General features: G+C 46.7%; 1 pseudogene; it reads right to left on the reverse strand.

Annotated features, from left to right (window-relative positions):
• Positions 1-257: 257 nt before the first annotated feature.
• On the reverse strand, positions 258-8,889 carry LOC123049817 (disease resistance protein RPM1-like; annotated as a pseudogene).
• Between the last annotated feature and the right edge of the window lie 1,447 nt (positions 8,890-10,336).

The raw sequence follows: 10,336 nt of genomic DNA on the forward strand, positions 1-10,336 counted from the left end.
CGTCCGCTTTTTATTCGTTTGGGTCGGCCGCCCGCCCGGCGTCCGCCCTGTGTTTTATGGGTCGGCAGCGCGCCCAACGCGCCGACCCATATGTGCAGGCGTGGCCGGCTGTTCGCTCAATTTTGCATTGCATTCAACATATTGTGAAATGAAAATTTAACAAACAAAATAGTCCGCTCAAATAAATAGTATATTACAGGCCAAATAAAAATAAAAATGTTTCACATAGTTTTGCGAACGAATAAAAGAAGATACATCTATTGGTTGCCAACATGAATCCACATATACTCAACCAAATTATTTTGCAATTCCACGTGAGTTTTCCAGTCACGCATGTCTTCATGAAACTGAGTGAACTGCTCAAATGTTGCCGCTACTCCATGCTCAGGCACAACATTCTCACCCTGAAACTGAAAGCCTTGATCGTACAGACGTTCCGGGCGCTCGTCTTCTACGATCATATTGTGCATGACCACACAAGCAGTCATCACCTCCCATAGTTTCTGCGTGCTCCAAGTATTAGCAGGATACCGAACGATGCCCCATCGAGATTGCAAAACACCAAAGGCACGCTCGACATCCTTTCTAGCACTCTCTTGCTCTTGGGCAAATCTTTTCCTTTTCTCTCCAACAGGGTTGGGTATTGTCTTTACAATAGTGGTCCACTGAGGATAGATACCGTCACCCAAATAGTACCCTTTGTTGTAGTTGTGGCCGTTGACAGTAAAGTTCACCGGTGGGCTGTTGCCTTCGGCAAGCCTAGCAAACACCGGCGAGCGCTGAAGCACGTTGATATCATTGTGTGATCCAGCCATGCCAAAGAAAGAGTGCCAGATCCAGAGATCTTGAGACGCCACGGCCTCTAGTATGACAGTGCAAGCCCTGACATGTCCCTTATACTGCCCTTGCCAAGCAAAAGGGCAATGCTTCCACTCCCAGTGCATGCAGTCTATGCTGCCAAGCTTCCTCGGGAAGCCCCTGCTAGCATTCATCGCCAACAAACAGGTTGTATCTGCAGCTGTCGGCTCTCTCAAGTACTCAGGGCCAAACACAGCAATCACAGCCTTGCAGAACTTATACAGGGACTCTAGGCATGTAGACTCGCTCATACGGACGTACTTGTCAATGAGATCACCGGGCACTCCGTATGCAAGCATTCGGATGACGGCAGTGCATTCTGATAAGAGGAGAAACCAATCTTGCCGACGGCATCCTCTTTGCACTCGAAGTAGTCATCATAGCCGACCACTCCCTCTCTAATACGGTTGAAAACATGCCTACTCATACGGAACCGGCGGCGGAATTTGTGATGTTTGAACAACAGGTTTGTTGTATCAAAGTAGTCCTTCCAGAGAAGGAAATGCCCGCTCTCTCGGTTACGATTCAACGCCGGAAGGTGGCCCGGAATGGAGCCACGGAACAACGGCCGCTGGTTGTTGAGGTGGTGATGGACCAACACGGCAGCCAATATCTCCTCCTCGTCGTCGGACGATGAATCGTCGGAGTCGCAAATGAAATTGTGGAAAAAGAACTCGTCGGCGGAGTCCATTTTCGTACCTTGGCAAACTGTCGAACAGCTTGCGGGCGTCGAAGAAGGAGACGGCCGGCGAGGGGAGACGCGGCGCCCACAGACCAGCTAGCTGCCCTGCCGGCGTCTGACGAGTGTGACGGCGTCCGACGAGCGTGCCGGTCGTATGTGGCGGGGGCGGCGAGGCGTCTTCTTGGTCGCGGGCGGCTGTGCGGTGGGGGAAGCGGCGGCGGGAACTAGTTTGTTCCCCGGCGGCGGGGGGCGACTGGGAGCAGGGGCGGCGTTGTTGGGCGGATGTGGAGGCGGCGGCAGCTGGAAGAGTCGCCGCAAAAATGGGCGGTGGCGTCGGTGACAGAGGAGGCGGGGGGCGAGGGTTGCTTGTTGGCCGGGGGGAGGGAGGCCAATGTGCCACAGACCAGCGGGCCCGGGGACAGGAGTAGGCGACCGCGCGCGCGTCCGTCGCGTGTCCGCGGCGACACAAATCAGGCTAAAAAATGGGCCAGGAATGGGTCGCCCGCGGACGAAAAACGGACACGCGTCCGTTTGGGTCGGCGCGTTGGGCCTCCTTTTCTGTCCGCGCCGACCCAAACGGATGGCCGCAGACGAAATGGGTCGCCCCATTGGAGTTGCTCTTACTTTTCTCGTCAACTTTAATATTTTTTCATTTCAATCAAAACAATTTATTTATTCTCTTTCTTGGTGCCTCTCCAAAATTCGCTTCCGCGGCGGGTTTCCCGCTCTCCTATCTCTGTCTTCCCGAACCCCTTAACCTAATGCACATTTCGCAACTTATCATCTAAAATGAGGATAACAACAATGATAAAAAAAAGTATTTAATAATAATGCAACTAAATATAATTGTGCATAGCAAGTAGTTGTACTTGTTTGTAATATCTACTCCCTCCGTTCCTAAATACAAGTCTTCTCACAGATTTTACTACGTACTACATACGGATCAAAATGAGTGAATCCACACTTCAAAAAATGTCTATATACATCCGTACGTAGTTTGTTGCGGAATCTCTAAAAAAGGCTTATATTTCGGAACGAAGGGAGTATCCGTTTCCGGCTACAAATTTTTGGGGTGTACCATCTTAACAATCACGGATTAAAATGCAGCCTCCCTCTCCGCTGTGATCTTCCATTTCACTCGATCTTTGGGGGATGGTGTCAGCGTGCAAGTTGAAAACTTTGGACTCGTCTTAATATGTCATTATATATATGATGGGTAGGTGGTGATTGGCATTTTGGCATTGTCATGTGGATAGATACTTTGGCTTCACCGCGTGTGTAGGCTTTGAAACGGCATCTATTCCTTGCCTTTATCATCCATCTTTTTTTCACCTTTTATCCTTTCTCCTACAGAAAGTACACTTGGGCTTGGGGATCTTGTGGAATAGCATCACGCGGGTCTAGAATAGATGCGCACAGTTTATTTACTCGACCGAAACTTACTTTTATTCGATTCTGTCTCTTGAGACAGCTAGGTTACTAGTGGAAGGTTTCAGCTAATCCCAGTCCTACTACCCAAATTAATTAATTAGACGGATGCCCATCAGCAAAAGAAAAATGGCGATTAGTACGTAGTGGTACAGCTTCCGAATCATGCCCTTGAGTACCACCATGCTAGAGCCATTCATCCGTCTATTGATTGGCGCATTGAAAGGCAGGCCTGAGTTTCGGACAGGAGACTGTTCCAAAGCAGAGCAGGTTTAGTACTAGTGGTAATAATTACTGTGCTGTCTCGCGCCGTACTGTCCTCGCATACTGTTCTCGCCCCTACAGGATAGAAAGCTAATGAGCTTTACTGAGTCACTAATGGCCCACCTGGCCACAGTTTCTGAAGGCTTTCAAGCCAGTTAATTGTCACTAGCTAGCGTGTGGACGCCAATCCCTTAACAGCTCTCCGTACGCCGGTGGTGGGGTCTCTGAAACCATCTCTTGAAACCATAGCACCAGCATTTCCAGCACCAACTGAAAGGGTGGACATTCAAATCGGCTCACATGAGAATATGCTTTCCTGGGTGACACCAATGTTTAAAAAAAAAGTATACACATGTACGCGTCAGCAAAACTCAATGTTGCCTCTTGGCCCGAGGCGCAGGAAAGCTCGTGTCGGAGTAATCTTGAAAAAACCAAGGCATTTGTATTTGTATAAGCAGCGACCAGAAAGCCATCGATCGTAGACCAAAAAAGCCGGCGACCACAATCTCGAGAGATCACCGTTCCGGAGAAGCTAGTAGTACATCGAGAAGGGCCGAGAGATAATCCTTCGGCCAGACGGAGATGGGAGACACCAAACTCGCAAGTTCCCCAATGTAATTTTGAAGATTTTGTTTTCTGAAAAAGGCAATAGTTTCGACTAGTCTCCCAGTAAATAAAATAAAACCAACTAAAAAGTAATAAAATAAAATAAAAGGTGTCACCGGACATGTGGGACTAGCGCCACTCGCGCCTTCGGCCTATCCAAGGCCGTGTGAAGCGTGCGTGGGTTTGGGTGGCGTTTATCCAACCGTCACGCCGGATGCACCGAAAAGAAATTGTCAAGTATCAGCTCCAACATGGAAAGCATGCCGTGACACCATCACTGTCGCTTGTGGCCTTGGCGCTTTCGCCACTGCGATATGATGAATGCACCTGCGAAATGCGAAGAAGTATGACCAGATTCATTCGCCCGTATCATATGGCCTCCAAATGCTACTGAAGCAGAATCTGCAAATACATCAGCCTGGCCTGGATGCGGTTTACAGTTAAAAACAAAGCATTTACAGAGAAAGGGCTTAATTCTGCAAGTAGTATAATGGAAGAGAGGACTGAATGGATGGCCTGGGGCCGAAACCCATCTGATATTGAATAAACGAGTGCTTCTTGCCGACCAGCAACCCGGATATACATAGATCAAAAGCACTGGAGTGATTGTTACAGCATAATATGACACAGCCTACAATCCATAAGCAAATCTCTGACTGGTTTTGACTGAAATATATAGCTGAGAAAAACGCTGGAATTAATATCTCTGACGGATTATTATTTTTGATTAGAAACACTGAAGACAACCGCGAACGCAGCACTATCTCTCTAAGCAATCCCTCTTATTGCATGGCCAACAACAAAAGGAAATAAATGGTCTCTGCATTCCCAGTGCCTCGCCTATCAACACCTTGCTGAAACTGGAGGTCTGAAACTAGCGCAGTTCGCACCGAAACATTTCTTCTGTCCGAATCATCCTGTGTTAACTGTTACAGAAAACAGAGATGACGAAAGTGCGTCGGTCAGACACATTCGATGTTGGCAATATGCTGAACAAATCCCTTGCGGTCTCCTTCCAGCTGCGCGGCGAAGTCCCTCGGCATGTTCCGCGCATACAGGTGCTGAAGCGACCTGAGGTACCCGAGGCCTTCAGGCACGGCTTCCAGGCTCCAAAGCTCACGAAGCTCTAGGTATGTCAAGTTGGTCATGGAGCCATCGCTTATCTCAACTGAACTCAGATTGTCCAGCTTCCCTAGGAACAGCCGCTTGAGCTTGGGAAACCATCCAGAACAGAACGCCAGGGACTCCCCGTCATACGCACAATAGAGGTTGAGGTAAACTAGGTTCCCCATTTCAGACAAGGATTTGAGCGGGTCCTGCGCCAGCCCGGACCAGCGCATTGTCAGGACCTTGAGCTTGTCAAACCCCTCGGATACCGGAAAGAGCACCCCGTTCTCCAGCTTGCCCGTCAGGTAAAACTTCTCCAGGTTTCTGAGCGGCTTGAACTTGTCCAAACTGAGGACTTCGTCGTTTTCGCCGCGAGTTCCGACCGCCAGTTTAGTCAGGACGGTCATCTTCCCTATCGAAGTCCACAGGTCCCCGCCGTAGCTTGGAAGGACTGCCGTGATGCCCAGGCTTCTTAGCTGCGTGAGGCACCCCAGATTCTGAACCAAATCTTTGTTGGCCTTCACCTCTCGGAGAGTTTGCAAGTGCTTGAGCATGCAGATGCTACCAGTGACTGATGTGCCATACAGATCGTTGCTCACAGACAAGTGCCGGAGGCTTGAGAGCATCGCTATTTCACGTGGCAGCTCCATCACACGAGCAAACCTGAGGTGCAACGACTGCAGTTTCTTGAGCCTCGCTATTGATCTTGGTATCGTCTTCACTTTCGTACGCGAGAAATCAAGGTAGTGCAGATTGAACAGACCAGCTGTGATGGCTTCCGGGATGTGCTCGAGGAGGGAGTATCTGAGGCACAACACCCTTAGCAGCCTGAAATTCGATGAAGCGGCGCAGATCCATGGAACCGGCACATTCCTGTCGAACAACAAAAATGAGCGCAGATGTTGTGAAGCTGGGCCTGGCTGAAAGACCTGGCCTCCACAATGCACTGATACACGGCTTGCTTCGTCGCCGCCGTCTGTCACGTCTGGGTTATTCCAGATAAGAGCGAACCTCTCTTTTCTTGATATGGTCAGCGTCATTTCTCTCACAAGATCATGCACCTGAAATCTTTTTGGCCTTCCGTACTCATTCCTTTCCGTCACTTGAATCAGTGAGCGCTGAGCAAGTTCTTTGAGGTAATCCTCGGCGACTTCCTCCAGTGTCGTCTCTGTTCCACGATCCTCGATGAAACCTTCAGCTACCCACACTCTGATTATCCATTTCCGTCGTATTGGGTAATTTTCCGGGAATAACCCACAGTACAAGAAACAGTTCCTCAAGTGGCTTGGAAGATCATCCAAGCTTAGCTTCAGGAAACTTGAAACCCGATTCAGCTCTGGATTATTTGTTAGTTGCCAATTCAGTTGATTGTAGAATAGTTTCCACTCATGTTCCTCCATTTCTCTGTAAGATAGGAGACTCCCTATAGCTACTATAGCGAGGGGCAAGCCTTGGCATCTCTCCAGAATTTTTTCTGCCCAGGGAACAAGACCTTGAGGGCATCCCGATGTTGCCCTGTTTTGCCTTGAGAATGCTTTTCTGCTGAAGAGGTCCCATGATTCTCTTTGTGGAAGAAGACCAATTCTGATAGTCTGGTTGTCCTCTGCAAATGATGCAACAGCTTCTGTGCGAGTAGTAATGATGACTCTACTTCTGCACTTATTCTTGACAAATGCTCGTTCAAGGAATAACCAAGAATCTCTATTCCACATGTCATCCAAGACAACAAGGTATCTCTTGTTCCCAAGGTAACTGTGGATTTTATCCACCAAATCTGTTGGATCAGTTGTACCAGCGTGCTCATCAGGGATACAAAGTTGGTTGATCAGTTTACTTAGAAGATCTTCAACGGGATAATTTGGTGATACCGTGATCCAAGCATAGCAATCGAAGTTCTTTCTGATTTTTTGTTTCCTATAGATGCTGCTTAAAAGAGTTGTTTTGCCGGACCCACACATTCCACAGATGGAGATAATTGTACGATCCAAACCATCATCATCTATGCATTGTGTCAACTTTTTTGCTTCATCTTCATTTCCTATGATTTCTTCATTGTCATTATCATTTAAGTAGGAAGAATCAGACATGTACATCTTACGAGTAACATTGTGGCGTGAAGATCCACCCCCAAGTCCAACAGCTACTGTTATGCCGTATCTTTCTTTCACAGTTGATAGATTTTGAAGTCTTTCTTGTACTTGTTTGAGCTGAGCAGAAATATATTTCCATGCCTTCACCCTCTTTGATCGACGGAGTGCCTTATTCAGAAGACCTTCTGCATTGTCCATTTTTCCAAGGAGAAATGAATATTCGTCGATGATATCCTCAACTTCAGAGGCAATCTTCCTTATGTGCCTCAGCCATGCTTTGAGAATTTGGTTATTTTCACTATATGGATCTACTTGACTTATGAAGGCCTGCATGATCTCAAATTCAATCTCAATTTGTTTCATCCTGTTTTCTGTTTCAAGTAAAATGTTGCCTTCCTTCCCCAATTTCAACCTAATTGCATTCAGTGCAACTCCTCCAAAGGTAGCTGTGATTTTCGAAAGCACAACAAGTATCAGACCTTCTGCCATGATTCCTGACTTCACTACTTCAGCTGGTTGACCCCTCCCGTCGGTGATTTTATAACTGCCAGGAAATGAGGAAAATCACTTTGTAAGACACCACAATGAGATACTTAATCAACAAAGAGGATACTGTTTTCAAAGCCATTGACGTCCCTTTTACATCATCAGATTATTTTCTTGTTCAGTAGCTATGAGGTAATGCTATTATTGGAAAGCATACACAATGAGATAATTCTATTATTGGGAGGCATCACGAACTCAGTCCCCTAGGTCATGTGATTGCCAATCTCCTTGCTGCTTAGGACCTGTTTGGTTCGCATAATTCTAAACACATAGGAATATGATACGAATGCATGTGCAAACTAGATGATCGGAAAACACATGAACTTTGTAAACTTGAGTGTTTGATTCACAAGAATAGAGGAAACATAGAAATCCTAATAAACATGGTCAAATCAAAGTCAAACTACGTAAAAAGTATAATTAGAATGCTATTATGTCACTAAGGATCCCAATCTCGTTCTTCGTGCATAGAAAATTTTAAAAACCAATCCAAGTGGATGGTAGGATTTCCGCGTTTTTCTTTTAAAATGAGTTCAAAGGATTCTCTCCTTTTTATTTGCTCCATTGAGCCAAACGTACAAATAGTGCTACCATAGGAAAAAAATATTATTGCTACTCCCTCCGTTCCTAAATATAAGACCTTTTAGAGATTCCACTATGGACTACATGCGAAGCAAAATGAGTGAATCTACACTTTAAAATATGTCTATATTTGGTTCCAGGGCAAAAATGGATTGGCTGAGGGTATCCCCAACCACCTCGTTAGGGATAGTCATTTGTTGTTATTTCGTTCGGTTGGATAACCAGGTCTCTCCCCAGCTTAAAAAATCTAGACATTTTCATGCACCAACTAGCTAGCAGCAGAAAAACTAGGAAGATATAAGTCAATCGTGGCACAAAAGAGCAGCAGCACGGTGCTTTTCCGTGCTTGTCGCAGAGAAAGAGAGAGGTCAGATCGGAGCACAGAAGAGGGCAGAGGAGACATGCTTGGCCATTCCCGCCGCCTGCGCTCGCCAAACCGCGCCGCTCGCGCTGACCGTTCCCCGCCGTCTGCGCTCGCCAAGCCCCGCCGCCTAGTTGCCGGTTCCCCGTCGCCCAGATCCCCCATTTCCCGCCGCCACCGCTCACTATGCCATAAGAGAGAGATAGAGAGATGCGGCACCTCGACGCGCCGCCAGCGCCCGATCCAAAGCTGCCGATGCGCCGCCACTCTTGTTGTTTTCAGACGAGCCGCCGCTCTTTTCCTGTCGTGAGAGGTGAGAGAGGGGCGGCGGTCTCTGTTCGTGAGGTGAACTGAAGCGGAGCGAGCATGGCTGCCCTACTCGGCCAATTTTCCACGGCAGCAAAAAGGATCGAATATTCGTTAAATCGGGTTATCCCTAACGTCAGATTTTTAGGCATGGTAAATCTAATGTTTCCTATGACAATTTAAATGACGCGGTGATGATAAATTTAATTGCAAGCACGGTAATTTTCTAATAAAAGAAAATGAACTGAGTGGGATTTCTCATGTTCGCCAATTAAATATGCCATCCTAAAAAAACAAAATTTATCATGAAAGACGTTCAATTTGTTATGGTAAAAAATCTGACGTCAGATTTATAGTGGAGTCCTTCCAAATGTATGGCATCCCTTAAAGCGCTACTGCTATGAAGCTTAGCAGTAGCGATTTTTAGAACCAATGTTATTATTACGGAACACCTTATCCACACCCCGGCTCGCGCGCGTCCTCACTCTCCCCCTCACACTCTCACTCGCCCACTCCGCCGCCCGACGTCGCCGTCGTCGCCTGCCGTCGCCACCAAGGTATCTGCCTCCCTCCTCCTCTCGCTGCCCTCTCTCCTCCCTCTGGCGGCCCTCCTCTTTCCTCCCTCCTCGTGCCAGCGGCCCTCCTCCCCTCCTCCCTCGTCTGACCGCCGCCCTGCTCCCTGCTCCCTCCTCCCACTGCCCTCCTCTCTCCTCCCTTCCCCAGCCGCTCGAACCCCTCACTCCTCCCTCCTCCCTCCTCGTCCTCCCACTGCCCTCATCTCTTTGTATAAAAATTTAGGTATAATTTTTTTAGTAAAAGAACTTAGTAATAGAAATTTTTAGGTACAGAAATGTATTATACTATATGAGATTTTTTTAAGGTTTTCTCAATAGAATTGAAAAAAATAAGTAAATGTAGGTCTTTTGAATAGAATAGGATTTTTTCTAAGTTATGTGAAATTAGAGCATTTTTCTATGATTCAAGAAGTAGATAGTAGTTAAAAAAACCAAGGCATTTTTCTATGATTTATGAGGATATATAGATAGATGGATGGACAGATGTTAGGGCTAGAACTAGGGTATTTTTAGTAAGAGAAAAGTATGTTTTTGGTCCCTCAAGTTCCCACAAAGTATAGACTTGGTCCCTCATGATTTTTTGGTATACAATTGGTCCCTCAAGTCTCAAAACCGGATAAGTTTGGTCCGAAACCAGATTTTGAGCACGTTGACCGGTTTTGACCGCCACAAAACCGCCTGATGAACAGTAATTTAAAAAGAAACTTCAAAAAAATCTGAAATTTTTTGGGGTCGAATATGCTTACATGCGCAAGATGGGAACAAAATTTCGGGCTCTTTCAGCACTCGAGGAGCTCGTGGCAAAAAAACAAAAATATCTGCCTAATGAATAATAAATTAAAAATATCAAAACAAAATCAAAAATTCTGAAATTTTTTGGGGTCCAATATGCTTACGTGCGCAAGGTGCGACCAAATTTTTGTCATGAAAT

This window comes from Triticum aestivum, chromosome 2D (assembly GCF_018294505.1).
Source record: "Triticum aestivum cultivar Chinese Spring chromosome 2D, IWGSC CS RefSeq v2.1, whole genome shotgun sequence".
Classification (NCBI taxonomy): domain Eukaryota; kingdom Viridiplantae; phylum Streptophyta; class Magnoliopsida; order Poales; family Poaceae; genus Triticum; species Triticum aestivum.